This window comes from Moschus berezovskii, chromosome 11 (genome assembly GCF_049115385.1).
Source record: "Moschus berezovskii isolate FMDL1 chromosome 11, NW_MosBer_1.0, whole genome shotgun sequence".
NCBI lineage: Eukaryota > Metazoa > Chordata > Mammalia > Artiodactyla > Moschidae > Moschus > Moschus berezovskii.
This window is the reverse complement of record NC_142470.1, coordinates 77711975-77732556: the sequence shown is the minus strand read 5'-3', so window position 1 is coordinate 77732556 and position 20582 is coordinate 77711975. Positions and strand designations below refer to the sequence as shown.

At 42.3% G+C, this 20582-nt stretch overlaps 1 pseudogene; it reads left to right on the top strand.

Moving 5' to 3' along the window:
* Positions 1-6711: 6711 nt before the first annotated feature.
* Positions 6712-17512, top strand: LOC129539413 (uncharacterized; annotated as a pseudogene).
* The last annotated feature ends 3070 nt before the right edge of the window (positions 17513-20582 follow it).

Here is a 20582-nt window from a genome sequence, read left to right as displayed (position 1 = left end):
AAGCTCAGAGTCACATGGCAGTCACAGCAAGTATAACTTTCCTAGATGTGAGGACTTGTCCTATTTATCTTTGGAGTCTATGGCATTTGTGTTCAAAAGAAGCATCTCTTCCTCTGTGAGGACTGACCTTTAGCTGGAGGCTTTCTTTTATAGGGTCTTGAAGCGTGGGACCCAGAAGGCCAAGGAGAGGTAAACCTCCTTGTGTTAGCGTTGTTAATGAAGTAACAAAGTGACCCCTGAGGACTCCTTTTGCAATACTCCTCAGTGCCACACAGTTTAACACTGCATTATTCTTAACTTCTTTGTGATATCTGAATTTTTGAATCTTTAATTGGCTATTGTGTTCATTTCCCAGTGCTGCTGTTACAAAGTATGACAAACTGGATTTAACAATGGGCATTTATTTTCCCATAATTTTGGAGGCCAGATTCAAAATCAAGGTGCTGACAGGGCTATACTCCATGTTTCATCAAGTGAGGAAAGACTCTTCAGGGACTGGCATGTCTACCTTTCAGTTCAGGTCAGTTCAGTCGCTCAGTCGTGTCTGACTCTCTGCAACCCCATGAATCACAGCACGCCAGGCCTCCCTGTCCATCACCAACTCCCGGAGTTCACTCAAACTCATGTCCACAGAGTCGGTGATGCCATCCAGCCATCTCATTCTCTGTCGTCCCCTTCTCCTCCCGCCCCCAACCTTTCCTAGCATCAGAGTCTTTTCCAGTGAGTCAACTCCTCGCATGAGGTGGCCAAAGTATTGCAGTTTCAGCTTTAGCATCAGTCCTTCCAATGAACACCCAGGATCGATCTCCTTTAGAATGGACTGGTTGGATCTCCTTGCAGTACAAGGGTCTCCCAAGAGTCTTCTCCAACACCACAGTTCAAAAGCATCAATTCTTTGGCGCTCAGCTTTCTTCACAGTTCAACTCTCACATCCATACATGACCACAGGAAAAACCATAGTCTTGACTAGACTGACCTTTGTTGGCAAAGTAATGTCTCTGCTTTTTAATATATTATCAAGGTTGGTCATAACTTTCCTTTTATGAGACATCCTCAAATATAAGGCCATGTTTTCTCATGAAATCTGTAGAGAAGAATCCTTATTTGCCTCTTTTAGCTTCTGGTGTTTGCTGGCAATCCTGCCGTTTGCTGTTGTACCACTCCAATATCTGCATTTGTCATAACATGACCATCTTCTGTATGTCCCAATCTTTGTATCTTTTCTTGTAAGAACATCAGTATGTCCTATTCTTAACTAACTGCATTGCCAACAATCTATTTCCAAATAAAATCATCATTCTGAAGGGCTGGGAGTTAGGACTTCAACATATATTTGCAGAGCAGTGGTGGGTAGGGGGGCACAATTCAACCCTTTAAGGAAATCAACCTGAATACTCATTGGAAGGACTGATGTTGAAGCTGAAGCTCTAGTATTTTGGTCACCTGATGCGAACAGCCAACTTACTGGAAAATTCCCTGATGTTGGGAAAGATTGAGGGCAGAAGGAGAAGAGAGGGCATCAGAGGATGAGATGGTAAGGGACAGGGAAGCCTGGTGTGCTGTGTTCCCTGGGGTCACAAAGAGTCAGACACGAATGGGTGACTGAACAACAACAACAATTCAACCCATAGCAGCCACTCTTAAGGAAAGGGACTTTGTCTCCTTTTTTTTCACTCTAAGGACACTTAAGACATTCAGTGAGTTTTCTGCTTTGGGTAGATGTGAAAGAAAATAAAGGACTATGATTTTAAAAGAAAGGACACAGATTTTTTTTCAAGGCAGGAAAATGTGTTTAGTTGTAGTGAAATAATATTTTGGCATTAACTGGTATGTATTCTCCCGTAATTCTTATTTGTTCTATGGCTTTCCCCCATTCTGGAGCTACGAATTATCTTCTGGAAAGTTGTACAGGAAAACTAGAGAACAAGAGTGAAATAGTTCCTTTTTGGTTTAAAAATTTTAGGTCTAGGAAGAAGACAAAAGGGCTTAGAATTATATTTGGTTCAGTTCGGTTCAGTCACTCAGTTGTGTCCGACTCTTTGCCACCTCATGGATTGCACCACACCAGGCTTCTCTGTCCATCACCAACTCGTGGAGCTTGCTCAAACTCATGTCCATCAAGTCGGTGATGTGATCCAACCATCTCATCTTCTGTTCTCCCCTTCTCCTCCTGCCTTCAATCTTTCACAGCATCAGGGTCTTTTCCAATGAGTCAGTTCTTTGCATCAGGTGGCCAAAGTAGTGGAAGTTCAGCTTCAGCATCAGTTCTTCCAATGAATAATCAGGACTGATTTCCTTTAGGATGGACTGGTTGGATCTCCTGGCTGTCCAGGGGACTCTCAAGAGTCTTCTCCAACACCATAGTTCAAAACCATCAATTCTTCAGCGCTCAGCTTTCTCTATAGTCCAACTCTCACATCCATACATGATTACTGGAAAAACCATAGCTTTGACTAGATGGACCTTTGTTGACAAAGTAATGTCTCTGCTTTTTAATATGCTGTCTACCTTGGTCATAGCTTTTCTTCCAAGGAGCAAGCGTCTTTTAATTTCATGGCTGCTGTCACCATCTGCAGTGATTTTGGAGCCCAAGAAAATAAAGTCTGTCACTGTTTCCATTGTTTCCCCACCTATTTGCCATAAAGTGATAGGACCAGAGGACATGTTCTTAGTTTTTTGAAAGTTGAGCTTTAAGCCACCTTTTTCAATCTCTTTCACTTTCAACAAGAGGCTCTTTAGTTCTTCTTCACTTTCTGCCATAAGGGTGGTGTCATCTGCATATCTGAGGTTATTGATATTTCTCCTGGCAATCTTGATTCCAGTTTGCGCTTCATCCAGCCCAGCATTTCTCATGATGTACTCTGAATAGAAGTCAAATAAGTAGGGTGACAATATACAGCCTTGACGTACTCGTTTCTTAATTTGGAACCAGTCTGTTGTTCAAAGTCTGGTTCTAACCATTGTTTCTTGACCTGTATATAGGTTTCTCAGGAGACAGGTAAGGTGGTCTGGTATTCCCATCTCTTGAAGAATTTTCCAAAGCCAATTTGTCCCCCTACCTCCTTTCCTCCCTTCCTTAACACCTGATGTTAGTCTACAGAAGTGGAGAAGGAAAGAGAAAAGTGCCTAAGAGGAAGCAAGATATTATTTGTATCTGAGCAGGAGTCCTGTAGCTCACTCCCAACCCTTGGGCCAATTTTGGGGGGCAGTGAAGGAAGCAGAACCTTCTGCAGATAGGTATAGGGATTTAGAAGATGAAGGCTGTATCTTTCTTCAAGGGAGGTCACAAGACTTGTAGGATTCTCCCATCCAGATGAGATAGAAGTACAGTTGAATGTTTTTGTACCTCTGAGAGGGGCACAATGGTACCTTAGAGAAAGCTAGCCTGGAGGAGCCTGTAGTCAGGCACAAGGGACTGAGAATTGTTTTAAGACTAGAGACCAACCAAATGATAAACATCTCAACAGGTACGGATATAGACAGATGGCAGCTGAAGGCCAGAGTCCCCTTCTCCTGTCTTCTCCACTTATCCTCCCCTCGACCCACACTGCACTTCAAATCAACTCTAAGTATGGGTTTCTGAATGATGCACTAGGCTTCTACTCCTATGTGGAATGAGGTTGATAAAATTAATGGTTTGATTATTGAACAACGGAATATTCTTTCAACTTTTAATTTGTGATCTGAGACTTTTTTCAGCTACATGAAGAAAATGATCATTCTAAGCATGCAAGTTGCTTTTTAATTGTTAAGTAGGCAGAGGGAACTGAAACAGTCCTTTGGGCAGCCCGGTATTCCCTAGTGTGACCTTGGCATTTTCCTGGACTACAGAAATTATTGCTGAAATCTCACTGGTTGTTCCTCCAGGAGGGAGGAAAAGGAAAGTGGAAGGAGTAGGTGGGGATGGGGGTGTATGCTTATACCACTCAAGTTATATTTTAAACTTTGGATTCACTGTTCTGAGAGTGACTCTGGCCCTTTTGGAGGGGAATTTCTGAGCAGCCCTGAAACTTGAGGTACTTGCAGAGACAATTCAGTTGTTGTTGCTAAGGAGCAAGTATGCTGAATTTGTGGTGTCAGTATCACCAGCTCCTGTTTAGAAGGCAAAAAGTACAGGAAAGATGTAAAATCATCAGAGGGGAAGAGACAGTTCGGTGTGAGAATGCTTTGGATTATCATTTAAAATGGTCACTTTTCTGAAAAAAATATGACCTCACATTTGAAGTTGCCTCAGTAGGTCCAATAAGGTATCGAATAAATTTGCCAATTTCTGAATTGTCTTTTTTCTAGAAGTGAAGAAAAAAGTAGGAAGAAAGAGAAGAGAAGGAAAAGAGGAAAAGCCATTTGGAGTAAATGATCTCATTAAAGGACATGATGGAGGAGAGTTCAGAGTCAGAATGAGCCTTTGGAGTTGGATTGAGATTTGAGCGTCAGTTTTGCCACTGACTAAATTATCTTGGATACGTATTTTTAACCACTCTATGCCTTGAATTTCGAATCTGTAAGATGGGATGTGTTGTGTGAAGATCTGAGGAATTTTTCTATTTGGTCTCTTCATGTTTATTTCTAAATCAATTGTTTGTCAATTTCATTTTTATTTCAATAATCCAATGTGGTTGGCAGCCTCTAATATGGTGCCTGATGATCCCTATTTCCTGGTATTCACACACTTGAGTATGGGTTGGGCTTAGTGACTTGTTTCTCATAAATAGAATATGGAAGAAATAATAGGATAACACTTTCTGTATTGGGTATAAAATGACTATGGCTTCTGCCTTTGGTTCATTCTCTTTCTCTCAGATTGTTTGCACTGTGGGATGTATACTCTCCTATTGTAAGCAATTCTATGGACACGTCTGTGTGACGTGGTGAGGAACTAAGGCCCCCACTGCAACAACTGAGAGAAACTGAAGCCTGTCAACAACCAGATAAGTGATCTTGGGAATGAGTCCCTCATGCCCAATCAAGTTTTGAGATGACTGCAGCCCCAGGCAACAGCTTGACTGCAGTCTCCAGAGAGACCTTGTACTAGAGGCATTCAGCTAAGCTGCTCCCAGGTTCCTGAGCCATAGAGACTGTGAGATAATAAATGTTTGTTTTCAGCCTCTAAGTTTTGAAATGATTTGTTAGGCAGCAATGTATAACTAATATATGACTCAGGTCCATCTTAAAGTGGGCCCAGTGTGTACCCAAACACACTCTATGGTCATTTTTAGAGTTACAGAATGTATAATTAGAATAGACACACCCATAAATGGGCAGAGTCTCCACAGTGGTTCTCTGACACATGGAATGAGAGCTATTATGGTAGGAAAGACCTAGTAGAAGCCATGAGAACAGTCTCTACTTACAAAAACAGTAAACCACAGTAAACCAAATACAATACTGGATTCATGGAGGAATTGCAGAGATTAGTGCCACTTGAAAGAACTTGAAAGATGACGGGGTTGTGATTCAACTAGAATGACAATGAACTATCATAAACTTAATTGGTGGTGATGCCAAATGTAGTTGTGTTTTCAGATGTGGCTTTGTTTTTAGAGCAAATCAACTCATCTCTGTCATGCAGCTACTGATCTAGCAAATGCTTTTACTGTTGTACCTGTTGGTAAAGACCATCATATGCAGTTGGCTTTCATCTGACAAAGCAGCAATATACCCTTATTGTCTTACCACAGGGGTATACCAACTCTCCAGGCCTGTGTCATAATCTGGTCTGCAAGGACCTTGATTGCCCTTCCACAGAACATCACCCTGTTTCATTACATGGATGATAGTAAGCCTATGGGGACATGGTGAGCAGAAAGTAGCAACTATTCTAGACATACTGATAAGACATTTGTGTGCTAGAGGGTGGGAGATAAATCCCAAAGAAATTCAAGGACCTGCCACTTTAGTGAAAGTTCTAGGGGTCCAATTATCTGAGATACGAAGAGATTTCCCTTCTAAGATGAAAGGGCAAGTGGCTGCATTTGGTTTCTCTTACCATTAGGAACGGAGAAGGCAATGGCAAGCCACTCCAGTACTCTTGCCTAGAAAATCCCATGGATGGAGGAGCCTGGTAGGCTGCAGTCCGTGGGGTTTCTAAGGGTCGGACACAACTGAGTGACTTCACTTTCACTTTTTACTTTCATGCATTGGAAAAGGAAATGGCAACCCACTCCAGTGTTCTTGCCTGGAGAATCCCAGGGACGGGGGAGCCTGGTGGGCTTCCGTCTGTGGGGTCACACAGAGTCGGACACGACTGAAGTGACTTAGCAGCAGCAGCAGCAATCATTAGGAAAGAGGCACAATGCCTACTGGGCTTCTTTGGATTTTAGAGGCAACATATATCTCATTTGGGTGTGCTGCTGCTGCTGCTAAGTCACTTCAGTCGTGTCCGACTCTGTGTGACCCCATAGATAGCCTCCTACCAGGCTCCCCTGTCCCTGGGATTCTCCAGGCAAGAACACTGGAGTGTTGCCAGTTCCTTCTCCAATGTGTGAAAGTGAAAAGTGAAAGTGAAGTCGCTCAGTCGTGTCCAACCCCTAGCGATCCCACAGACTGTAGCCCACCAGGCTCCTCCATCCATGGGATTTTCCAGGCAAGAGTGCTGGAGTGGCTTGCCATTGCCTTCTCCGTACTCTGACCCATTTACTGAGTGACCTGAAAAGCTGCCTGTTTTGAATGAATACCAGAATAAGAGTAGACTCTGCAACAGGTCAAGCTGCTATGCAAGCTGTTCTGCTAACTGGGCCATATGACTCAGAAGATATGGTAGTACTTGAAGTATTGCTGGTACCCAGGGTGCTGTTTGGAGCCGTTGGCAGGCTCCATCCTATAGGTGAATCACAACACAAACACTTAGAATTTTTTAACAAGGCCATACTTTACTTTTGAGAGACAACTTACAACTTGTTACTGGGCCTTAGTAGAGACTAAATGCTTGCCCATGAGCTACCGATTTACCATATGACCTGAGATGCTCATCATGAATTGGGTATGTCTGACCCACCAAACCATAAAGTTGGGCATGCACTGCATCACTCCCTCATCAAAAGGAAGAACTATCTATGCTATTGGATTTAAGGAGATCCTGAAAGCACAGATCATGGCATCTGGTCCCATCACTTCATGGGAAATAGATAGGGTAACAGTGGAAACAGTGTCAGACTTTATTTTTGGGGGCTCCAAAATCACTGCAGATGCTGATTGCAGCCATGAAATTAAAAGACGCTTACTCCTTGGAAGGAAAGTTATGACCAACCTAGATAGCATATTAAAAAGCAGAGGAGGGGCGCGGAAGCACGGAGGGGAGGAAGACGGCGGCAGCATGGCGGCCGGGTACGAGCCGCCCAACCCTCTTCCTGGCTGTCGCCGCTGCTGTCCCCAGAGTCGCCGGGGCCCTGTAGTCTGCGTGTGTTAGTTGTAAGCCCGCTGCCTCCCGGTCAGTCCTCCAGTCTACCTTTCCTTTCACCGCCACTGTCTGCCCGAGGGTCGGCCGGCGGGTAACTCCCACTCCTGCCCGGCGCCACCCACAAACCCTCGGGCCAGGACCATGGAGGACGTGAAGCTGGAGTTCCCCTCGCTGCCACAGTGCAAAGAAGAAGCCGAGGAGTGGACCTACCCTATGAGACGAGAGATGCAGGAAATTCCTCCTGGTTTGTTTTTAGGCCCATATTCTTCTGCCATGAAAAGCAAGCTACCTATACTACAGAAACATGGAATAACTCACATAATATGTATACGACAAAATATTGAAGCAAACTTTATTAAACCCAACTTTCAACAGTTATTTAGATATTTAGTCTTGGATATTGCAGATAATCCGGTTGAAAATACAATACGTTTTTTCCCCATGACAAAAGAATTTATTGATGAGAGCTTACAAAGTGGAGGAAAAGTTCTTGTCCATGGGAATGCAGGAATCTCCAGGAGTGCTGCCTTTGTTATTGCGTACATTATGGAAACATTTGGAATGAAGTACAGGTAAATTGTTAGAGATGCATTTGCTTATGTTCAAGAAAGAAGATTTTGTATTAATCCTAATGCTGGATTTGTCCATCAACTTCAGGGCATAAAATTGAATCTGCAGTCATCCTTCTGTATCTGTGAAGAATTGGTTCCAGGGCCACACACACCCCTCGACTCCCTCGCCATGGATTCCAAATCTTATATAAAATGGCATAGTACAGTAAAAAAATAAATAAACAAATAAATAAATAAAAAGCAGAGACATTACTTTGCCAACAAAGGTCCGTCTAGTCAAGGCTATGGTTTTTCCAGTGGTCATGTATGGATGTGAGAGTTGGACTGTGAAGGAAGCTGATCGCCGAAGAATTGATGCTTTTGAACTGTGATGCTGGGGAAGACTCTTGAGAGTCCCTTGGACTGCAAGGAGATCCAACCAGTCCATTCTAAAGGAGATCAATCCTGGGTGTTCATTGGAAGGACTGATGTTGAAGCTGAAACTCCAATACTTTGGCGACCTCATGTGCTGAGCTGACTCACTAGAAAAGAGTCTGATGCTGGGAAGGATTGCGGGCAGGAGGAGAAGGGGACGACAGAGAATGAGATGGCTGGATGGCATCACCGACTTGATGGACATGAGTTTGAGTGAACTCCGGGAGTTGGTGATGGACAGGGAGGCCTGGTGTGCTGTGATTCATGGGGTCGCGGAGAGTCGGACACGACTGAGTGACCGAACTGAACTGAAAGCACAGGTAAATTGCAAGATGAAGTAGCCCAGATGTCAATGACCCCTCTTCCAGCTCCATTTCCTTCTTTATTTAACTGCGTCTATGGCTTCACAGGGAGTTCCCTATGATTAGCTGACTGAAGATAAAAATACTTGAAGTCTGTTTACAGGTAATTCTTCATGATGTGTGGAAACCACAAAAAAGTGGATAGGTGCAGCACTGCAACCCCACGTTGGGACGTGGTAAAGGGAAATCCTTTTTGTGGACAGGATTTTGAACAGAGCATGTAGTCATCCATTTTTCCTAGAATGATAAATGGCTATACAAATGATTCCACATCAATTCACAGGCTGGAGCTAATGATTTGGCTGGATGGTCAAGGATTTAGAAGGAACAAATTTGGAAAATCAGGGAGAAGGGAGACTGAAGTGGTATGTAGTTAAGGCTTTCTAACTGGGCACAGAATGTAAAGATATTGTGTCACATATGAGTGCTCACTAAAGGAGGACTTTAAAAACCAGGTAAACAGAATGACTTGCTCTGTGAATGTCAGTCAGCTTTCCCTTCTAGTAACTCCTGTTATTGCCCAAGAGTTCATAAACCAACGGCCATGGAGTCAAGATGGAGGTTATGTTGGGATCAGCAATATGAACTTTCATTATTAGGGCCTATTTGGGTATAGCCACTGTTGAGTGCCCAATCTGCTAATAGCAGAGATAACACTAAATCCCCAATATGATACTATTACCTGGGTGAATCAGCCAATTACCTGATGACAGGTTGATTACATTGGTCAGCTTCCATCTTGGAAGGGATAGCTTTGTCTTTATTGGATATGGACTTGTCTTTTTTGCTTGTCTGTTTGCAATGCTTATGCCAAAACTATTATTTGTGAGCCAACCAATCACTTCATCCAAAAATGTGGTATTCTACACAGCATCACTTTTGACCAAGGAATTTACTTCATAACAAATGAAGTGAGGCAAAGGACTCATCCTCCTAGAATTCACTGGTCTTACTTACCATGTTAGCTGCAATCCTGAAGCAACATGACAGAATGATGTAATAAGCTTATGAAGGCTCAACTATGGGAGCAGATAGGTGGCAACACCTTGTGGGTATAGATCAAGGTCCTCCAGATCATGCTAACTGCTCTAAATCAATACTCATTGTGTTGCTATTTTTTCCTGTAGCAGGATTCACAAGTCTAGAAATTGAGAGCGTTGAAATGGAAGTTATTGCTCTTATTATTACTCCTAGTGATCCACTAGTACAATTCATGTTTCCCATCCCCGCAATTTTAGGCTCTGTTGCTTTACAAGTCTTAGTTCCACAGGGAGGAATGGTCTTCCTTGGGACACAACAATGATTCTGTTGAATTGGATGTAGAGACAGCCACCTAACTGCCTAGCTTTGGTCTCCCAAAGAAGGGATTTAATACATTGGCTGTGGTGATTGTGCTTAACAATCAAGGGGAAATGGAGTTGTTGTTACACAATGAGTATTTCTGGAATTCAGAAGGTCCTCTAAAGCAATTTTTAATCCACCTGTGTTTTGTGATTATTAAGTCAGTGGAAAACTATAACTACCTCCAACTCAGGTAGAAATGCTTATGGCCTCAACTCCTCAAGAATGAGATTTGGAACCAGATAAGGAACCTCAATCAGTTGCATAAAGGAGTTCTGTACTAGTTGTAAGTATCTTCCCTTATTTTGGTACAGATATGCTTTATATATAGTAACCAAACATTTTTGTTTTCTTCCTTCTCTCTTATCTCCTTATCTAAGATGTGCTAAGTGCAGTTAACATTATATCTCAATATTTAAGCTATGGGATATCAAAAGGTTACATGTGAATTAAATAGGAGGAAAATAAAGATCATTAAATCCAAAAAAGGATTTTTAATTCTCTCTTGGTGAAAAGATTAACACAGGGGTTAGCGAATAACTATAGCCCAAGGGCTGGCCATCTGTTTTTGTAAATAATGTTTTATTGGAACACAGCCACATTCATTTGGTTACATATTTGTGGCTGGTTTCATGCTATAAGGCAAACACTGAATAGTTACAACGAAAACCATGTGGCCTGCAAAACCTAAAATATTTACTATTTAGCCCTTAAGAAAAATGTTTTCTGACCCCTGTGTTAGCATGTCTGAGGATAATTGCATTATGTCAGGCAGAAGCATGACTTTGTTGTTATCTTTGTTTGGAGATTAAGTATGGAGATATGCTTGGGTGCCAAGTTGGCAAGAGATAGATTGTGGTGGTTTTGTAAAATATCAGCTTAGCTAGGCTGAACTACATTTCCCGAAATTCCCCTTCTTATCTATTTCCTTTTAGAAGGGACCACAAAAGAGATTCTCATAGGCAATTTGGAGAGTATAAGTGAAGTCCTAGCCATTGTATAGTTAACATACATGGCCTGCTGGCTCTCCTGGTTGGTATGGGACAGGAGTCAAGACTGGAACTGCTTCATCTTCTCCTGGATCCTCCTTCAGGTTCTCTGACTCCTCATTTGGAAGAGTTATTAAGATATCCTCATTCCTGTTGTGATGTTCACTATTGATTGCTAACATGCACTGTGTGTGTGTGTGTGTGTGTGTGTGTGTGTGTAGCTCCGTGACAAAGGGCCCAGACTTCTGCATGACCAAGGTCAGAGGAAGGAACTATCCTCATATGTTCCAGCTTGTGCTTAATGAGTTCCAGACTGTTCTTTCATTTGTTTTTGTATTTGGTTGTATTGGGTCTTTGTTGCTGCATGGCTTTTCTCGAGTTGAGGTGAGTGGATGCTTCTCATTGCAGTGGCCTCTCTTGTTGCTGAGCACAGGTTCTAGGGCTCAAGGCCTTCAGCAATTCAGTTACAAGGCTGTAGAGCACACCATAGTTGTGGTGCATGGGCTTAGTTGCGGCATATGGGATCTTCTAGATCAGGGATCAAACCCATGTCTCCTGCATTAGCAGGTGGATCTTTACCACTGAGCCACCAGGGAAGTCTTCCAGCCTGTTCTTGCTTTTCCCACTTTACGTCCTGACTGCCTGCCCTTGAGGACTTCAATCTCCAATATTAGATGCCATTATAACAAGCTTACAGAGACTGTTTAAACAGCCCCCACGACTGCATAAAGTCAAACTAAGATATTTCTTAGGGGATCAGTCCTTTGCTAAACCCTAACAGACATACCCAATCATCTATTATAAAGGAATATACATTTTTCAAGTGGATCAGTCAGTTCAGTTGCTCAGTCATGTCCGACTCCTTGAAACCCCATGGACTGCAGCACGCCAGGCTTCCCTGTCCATCACTAACTCCCAGAGCGTGCTCAAACTCATGTCAATTGAGTCGGTGATGTCATCAAACCTCTCATCCTCTGTCGTCCCCTTCTCCTCCTGCCTTCAATCTTCCCCAGCATCACGGTCTTTTCCAATGAGTCAGTTCTTTGCATCAGGTGGCCAAAGTAGTGGAGGTTCAGCTTCAGCATCAGTTCTTTCAATAAATATTCAGGACTGATTTCCTTTAGGATGGACTAGTTGGATCTCCTGGCTGTCCAGGGGACTCTCAAGAGTCTTCTCCAACACCACAATTCAAAAGCATCAGTTCTTAACCTTGTAGTCCAACTCTCACATCCATACATGACTACCGGAAAAACCATAGCTTTGACTAGACAGACCTTTGTTGGCAAAGTAACTTCTCTGCTCTTTAATATGCTGTCTAGGTTGGTCATAGCTTCTCTTCCAAGGAGCAAGTGTCTTTTACTTTCATGGCTGCTGTCACCATCTGCAGTGATTTTGGAGCACTAGAAAATAAAGCCTTTCACTGGTTCCATTGTTTCTCCACCTATTTGACAAAAAGTGATGGGACCAGTTTAGTTTTCTGAATGTTGAGTTTTAAGCCACCTTTTTCACTCTCCTCTTTCACTTTCAACAAGAGGCTCTTCAGTTCTTCTTCACTTTCTGACATAATGATGGTGTCATCTTCATATCTGAGGTCATTGATATTTCTCCCAGCAATCTTGATTCCAGCTTGTACTTCATCCAGCCTGGCATTTTGCATGATGCACTATGCAAAGAAGTTAAATAAGAAGGGTGATGATATGCAGCCTTGATGTACTCCTTTCCCAGTTCAGAACCAGTCCGTTGTTCCATGTCCAGTTCTAATTGTTGCTTCTTGACCTGCATACAGATTTCTCAGGAGGCAGGTCAGGTGGTCTGGTATTCCCATGTCTTAAAGAATTTTCCACAGTTTGTTGTGATCCACACAGTCAAAGACTTTGGCATAGCCAATAAAACAGAAATAGATGTTTTTCTGGAACTCTCTTGCTTTTTCCATGATCCAGTGGATGTTGGCAATTTGATCTCTGCCTTTAATCTCTGGTTCCTCTGCCTTTTCTAAATCCAGTTTGAACATCTGGAAGTTCACGGTTCACGTACTGCTGAAGCCTGGCTTGGAGAAATTTTGAGCATGACTTTACTAGCGTGTGAGATGAGTGCAATTGTGTGGTAGTTTGAACATTCTTTGGCATTGCCTTTCTTTGGGATTGGAATGAAGACTGACCTTTTCCAGTCCTATGGCCACTGCTGAGTTTTCCAAATTTGCTGGCATATTGAGTGCAGCACTTTCACAGCATCATTTTTTAGGATTTGAAATAGCTCAACTGGAATTCCATCACCTCCACTAGCTTTGTTCATAGTGATGCTTCCTAAGGCCCACTTGACTTCTCATTCTAGGGTGTCTGGCTCTAAATGAGTGATCACACCATTGTGGTTATCTGGGTCATGAAGATTTTTTTTTATATAGTTCTGTGTATTCTTGCCACCTTTTCTTAACATCTTCTGCTTCTGTTAGGTCTATACCATTTCTGTCCTTTATTGTGCCCATCTTTGCATGAAATGATACCTCAAATTGTACCTCTAGAGGTACCCTTGGTACCTCTAATTTTCCTGAAGAGATCACTAGTCTTTCCCATTCTATTGTTTTCCTCTATTTCTTTGCATTGATCACTGATCACATTCTTAAGAAAGTCCTAGGACCCACAACAAATTTCCCAACCTGGGGATCTGACAAAGAGAACTGAGGGAATTTTACTTTGGAGGCCAGTGGAATTTGATTACAGAGCTTACACAGGACTGGCGAAACAGACTCTTGAAGGGCACAAACAAAACCTTGTCCACACCAGGCCCCAGGAGAAAGGAACAGTGACTCCACAAGAGACTGACCCAGATTTGCCTGTGAGTGTCCAGAAGTCTCTGGCAGAGGCGTGGGGCGGCGGCGGCCTGCTGCAGGGTCGGGGCACTGAGTGTGGCAGTGGGCGCATGGGACCTTTTGAAGGGGGTCGCCATTACCGTCATCACCTCCACCATGGCTTGGTCTCAGGAAACACAGCCCTGTCCGTCAACAGAAAATTGGGTTAAAGATTTACTGAGCATGGCCCTTGATGAAAGTGAAAGAGGAGAGTGAAAAGGTTGGCTTGAAGCTCAACATTCAGAAAACAAAGATCATGGCATCTTTGATGGTCCCATCACTTCATGGGAAATGGATGGAAAAACAGTGGAAACAGTGTCAGACTTTGTTTTTTTGGGCTCCAAAATCACTGCAGATGCTGATTGCAGCCATGAAATTAAAAGACGCTTGCTCCTTGGAAGGAAAGTTATGACCAACCTTGATAGTATATTAAAAAGCAGAGACATTACTTTGCCAACAAAGGTCCGTCTAGTCAAGGCTATGGTTTTTCCCGTGGTCATGTATGGATGTGAGAGTTGGACTGTGAAGAAAGCTGATCGCTGAAGAATCGATGCTTTTGAACTGTGGTGTTGGAGAAGACTCTTGAGAGTCCCTTATACTGCAAGGAGATCCAACCAGTCCGTTCTAAAGGAGATCAATCCTGGATGTTCATTGGAGGGACTGATGCTAAAGCTGAAACTGCAATACTTTGGCCACCTCATGCGACGAGTTGACTCACTGGAAAAGACTCTGATGCTGGGAAAGGTTGGGGGCGGGAGGAGAAGGGGACGACAGAGAATGAGATGGCTGGATGGCATCACCGACTCTGTGGACATGGGTTTGAATGAACTCCGGGAGTTGGTGATGGACAGGGAGGCCTGGCGTGCTGTGATTCATGGGGTCGCGGAGAGTCGGACACGACTGAGTGACTGAACTGACTGAACTGAACTGAGCATGACCCCACCCATCAGAATAAGACTCAGTTTCCTTCACAGTCAATCTCTCCCATCAGGAAGCCTCCATAAACCTCTTATCCTTATCTGTCAGAGGGCAGAAAAAATGAAAACCACAATCACAGGAAACTAATCAAACTGATCAGGTGGACCACAGCCTTGTCTAACTCAATGAAACTATGAGCCATACCATGTAGGGCCACCCAAGATGGACTGGTCATGATGGAGAGTTCTGACAAAACGTGGTCCACTGAAGAAGGGAATGGCAAACCACTTCAGTATTCTTGCCTTGAGAACCCCATGAACAGTATGAAAAGGTAAAAAGATATGACACTGAAAGATGATCTCCCCAGGTTTGTAGATGCCCAATATGCTACAGGAGAAGAGTGGAAAAATAACTCCAGAAAGAATGAGGAGACGGAGCCAAAGGGAAAACAACGGCCAGTTGTGGATGTGACTGGTGATGGAAGTAAAGTCCAATGCAGTAAAGAACAATATTGCATAGGAACCCGTAATGTTAGGTCCATGAAGCAAGGTAAATCAGAAGTGGTCAAATAGGAGATGGCAAGAGTGAACATCGACATTTTAGGAATCAGTGAACTAAAACAGATTGGAACAGGTGAATTTATTTCAGATCACCATTATATCTACTACTGTGGGCAGGAATCCCTTAGAAGAAATGGAGTAGCCTTCATAGTCAACAAGAGAGTCTGAATTGCAGTACTTGGGTGCAATCTCAAAAATGACAAAATGATCTCTGTTCGTTTCCAAGGCAATCCATTCAATATCTCAGTAATCCAAGTCTATGTCCCAACCAGTAATGCTGAAGAAGCTGAAGCTGAATGGTTCTCTGAGGAGCTACAAGACCTTCTAGAACTAACAACCCAAAAAGATGTCGTTTTCATCATAGGGGACTGGAATGCAAAAGTAGGAAGTCAAGAAATACCTAGAGTAACAGGCAAATTTGGCCTTGGAGTAAAGAATTAAGCAAGGCAAAGGCTAATAGAGTTTTGCCAAGAGAATGCACTGATCATAGCAAACCCCCCTTTCCATCAACACAAGAGACTATTCTACACATGGACATCACCAGATTGTCAGTACTGAAATCAGATTGATTATATTCTTTGTAGCCAAAAATGGAGAAACTCTATACAGTCAGCAAAAACAAGACCAGGAGCTGACTGTGGCTCAGATCATGAACTCCTTATTGCCAAATTCAGACTTAAATTGAAAGTAGGGAAAACCACTAGTCCATTCAGGTATGACCTAAATCAAATCCATTACGATTATACAGTGGAAGTGACAAATAGATTCAAGGGATTAGATCTGAGATCTGATAGACAGAGTTCCTGAAGGACTACGGACAGAGGTTGGTGACACTGTACTGGAGGCAGTGATCAAGACCATCCCCAAGAAAAAGAAATGCAAAGAGACAAAATGGTTGTCTGAGGAGGACTTACAAATAGCTGAGAAAAGAAGAGAAGAAAAAGGCAAAGGGAAAAGAAAAAAGTATACCATTTCAAGTGGGTAGATTTTTACTTTTGCTATCCTTCTGCTGTTAATTTCTAAGTCTTACTGTATTTTAATTCATGAGTATGCTTGTGTGAATACTGCCTCTTGGAGTTTGTGAAGATTTTCTTCAAGATCTAATACGTGTTCAATTATTGTAACTGCTTCCACGTATGTTTCAGAACGATGTGCAATCTCCCTTGAGTGCCAAGTTCTATGTAATTTGTTACTATGCTATGTACTATCCCATATGAATTCTTGATATACTTAATTTTGCCTATTTAATCTCTTTGAGAGGGAAGTATATATTAACATCTTCTAATACACAAGGTTCTATCAATTTCTTCTTGTATTCTAACATTTTTGCTTTATACATTTTTGAAACTATACTGTTAGGTGTGTAAAAAGTTCATGGCTGGTATAGCTTCCTAGAGGATGTACTTTTTGTCAATATGAAATACCCATTTCTCTCACTTTTAATCTTTTTATACTGTACTAATATTTGCAACCCTGCCAAATTAGTTATTGGGTTAATATATATATAAGTGCTTAGTCTCATACCTGAGTAATAGTAAGCAAAAACAGTAGTTCCTACTATTATTATTTCATTATAACTATTATTTTTCTGTGTTCTTCTGTGTGTAGGTTGTCTGGACTTTTGGGGGGACAAAGGACTGAAAGAAAAGAGAGCACTGCCTTGTAGGGACTGTATAGTGATGCTTAGAGCTTCTTCTGCCCTGAACAAGGTGATGGAAACTCCAGGGAAGAGAGGCCCCAGGCTTGGACAAATCACCAGAAAGCCTGCCAAGAGAGATCTCCTAAGCTGCCAAGAGAATATAACAGAAACAGATTTTCGAGTTGGATTTCGGCCTTTCTGTTTTTGAGGCCCAGCTGAAACTAGGGAGGGAAAAAGGCAAAACAAGGTCAGACCCAGTAGTATATGTGTTCCTGTGCTTGGAAGGTCAGAATGGTCCCTGCGGAGATCCCCTCGAATTTCGGCTCATCTCGGCCTATGAATGTAATGCCCACAGCAGAGGTGATTTTCCACCCTCAGTGAAATTCTCAGCTCTGCCAAACTTGGATGTGTTTAAGGATGCGGTCTCACTGTCCTACTCCCTACACCTGTATCCTTCAGGTCTGCTCTGTAGTTGAGTCCATCTCTGTTTTACTAGATCCCTTCATTCCTGTTGTAACATTCACTACTGATTGCTAACAGATCCTTGGTGTGTGTGCGTGCTTGTACATGTCTGCGTGTGCATACGTGTGTATTTGTGTTTTTGTGTCTGTCTTTGGAACCTTCAAATCAAGGTAGCTTTGTTAACTGGCCACTTTTTTTCTTAAAATCCCTCAACCCCAGATCTCTTTCTCCATGTGAAATTCTTCATGTCTTTTTGCTTCACTGTTTGAAATTCATAGAAACATAAAAGTTAAAGCTTGAAGGTGCCTTAGAGATTAATTACTCCAAGCATCTCATTTCACTAAAGAGGGAAGTGGAGTCCAGAGAGGTGCAGTACTTTGTTCCAAATTGCAAAATTAGTGAAAGGCAAAGTGAGAGTAGAGAGAGAGCCAAGTTCAGAGTGACTATGCTAGGAAATGAGATTTGATGGAAATGGTTGCAAAGGGGAAGTTATATGGGAATCCAAGATGCTAGATGTCAGGTTGAGCTTGTGTAGAATATTCAGGAAGAGGTTACTTTGGGCAGCATGAGGATGGGAAAGAATGAGTTCTAGGAGGTGGGAATTAATGAATGAAATAGAGGTTGGCAGGCACCAAAGACACACAGTCTCCGTTCCTCTGACCCTGCTACTCATAGTACAGCATACTTTGGAGAGTAAATCTCAGCTACAATTGCAGCACAGCAAAAATAATCACAACTTTTATTTGTACGGTATTATAAATTCTTCCATATTCATCACCTCATGTAAGCAGCTATTAGTATTATTCCTAGTGTAGGAAAGATAAAATCAGGGTCCAGAAAAGTAGGAAAATGCATGGAAATAGATAATGTACCCTTGGGTGCATGCTGAATGTGTTGGTTGTCTGTCCATCACAACTCCTCTCCTTTCTCCTTCCTAAGAGGACTTCAGTTTTGTTCTGGTTTCTCTGTTACCCTCACATCCATGTGTCTTGGGGAAGAGGACCACATCCCCAAGTTTTAGGATGAGCTTGACTGGCTTAAGAGTAATTCCATCTTCATATCTAGTGACGGGCTTGGGAAGGCACATGAGATGCTAACTGGCCACTAAGATGTGAGGAGAGTTTATGTGCGGGGCTGGGGAGTAGGGTGTAGTATTCAGGAACAGAGTAGGAAATAGCAACCCATTTCAGTACTCTTGCCTGGAAAATCCCATGGACAGAGGAGCCTGGTGGGCTACAGTCTTAGGATCTCGTTGAGTTGCTAGAGCAACTAACCTGAGAGATTACCTTACTTTTGGTCTGGTGGATAAGTGAACCAGTACGCTCCTTTAGAGATCAACTTGGGGGAATTTTCTATTATCTGTAGCTGAAAACTTCCTCCAGCAGGGACAAGGAGGGGATTAATCCCACTTCTAAGAATAAATTGGGTTTTCTTCTGTAGAGAGTGACTCTGTTGGTCTTTTTAGTTCATCTAAACACCCCCCTCTTCATATTGTACTTTATATTAAATAAAGTACAAAATGAAAAGTAAAGAAAAATATGGTATGTTTTTCTTATGGATCTTTTAAATATACTGTTAGAACCAACATTCTTATATGGTCTCTAAAGGGTGCCAGTTTTGAGCCAGACTGTGTTCACCTCCCAGTATGTGACCTTAGGTAAGTTAATTAGTCTCTTGTGCCTCTATGTCCTCAGCTGCAGTACAGGGTAGTAACAGTACCTACCTTATGGAGTTGTTGAGAGGATTAAATAATATATGTAAAGAGTTTAGAAATGTGTCTATATGGTAAAGAGTCAAAACATTTTTAATATTTTTATTGTGAAGAGCAGAATGAGTAATTCAAAGAGACCTAATTATTATTAATAATATATACTAATGTGGTTCTGGGATCAGTTCAGTTCAGTTCAGTCGCTCAGTCATGTCCGACTCTTTGCGACCCCATGAATCACAGCATGCCAGCCTCCCTGTCCATCACCAACTCCCGGAGTTCACTTAAACTCATGGCCATCGAGTCGGTGATGCTATCCAGCCATCTCATTCTCTGTCGTCCCCTTCTCCTCCCGCCCCCAATCCTTCCCAGCATCTGAGTCTTTTCCAGTGAAACAACCCGTCGCATGAGGTGGCCTTATTAATATATTAACTGTCATGTGCCAAGTATCTGAGTACATTCTTTACATATATTTTCTCCATGGATTCTAGCCCACCAGGCTCCTCTGGTGGAGGAGGGGTTCTCCAGGCAAGAATACTGGAGTTGGGATGCCACTTCTTTCTTCAGATCTTCCCAACCCCAGGGATTGAACCCAGGGATAGAACTTGGGTCTTCTGTGTTGCAAGCAGATTCGTTATGACTAAGCCACCAGGGAAGCCCATATTTTCTCTAATTCTGATAATAACCCTCTGAATTAGGATCATTTCTCTTCATTTCCAGATGAGGAAACTGGTATTCACAGAGTCTACGTGATGTGGCCAAAGTTATACATCCTGTAACTGCAGAGCTTGGATTTAAACGTAGTTCTAACTTCAGAACATACCATCTTTCCATTCTACCATGCAGCTTCCAAGAGCATCTTCTAGTAAATTCTCTTGGTGGGGGGCAGTGAATACAGGGTCAGAAGCAACGTTAAATAAGAACAAAGGGGAAAAGTGTTCAAAAGATAAAGTGTGCCATATACACTGGGTGATTTGAATTGACATATACACATTACTATATATAAGATAGATAGTTAATAAGGACCTACTATATAGAACAGGAAACTCTTCTCAAATACTCTGTAATGAAGTATATGGGAAAAGAATTTTAAAGAGTGGATATATGTATATGTATAACTGATGCACTTTGCTGTACAGCAGAAAATAACACAACATTTTAAATCAACTATACTCCAATAAAAAAGTATGCCACAAAAGAAATAGAAGTGTTCGGAAATGTTAGAGAAGGACTCAGACCCATACTGAAGTTGTGCCCTGAACTCCATGCTCTTTTCCAAATGGATAGAATTATAATAGGAGGCTGAATGTTATTTCCTCTGAGTATTAGCTTTACAGGTCTGAGAGGATGGAATACACAAAGGATTCTTTTAGTCC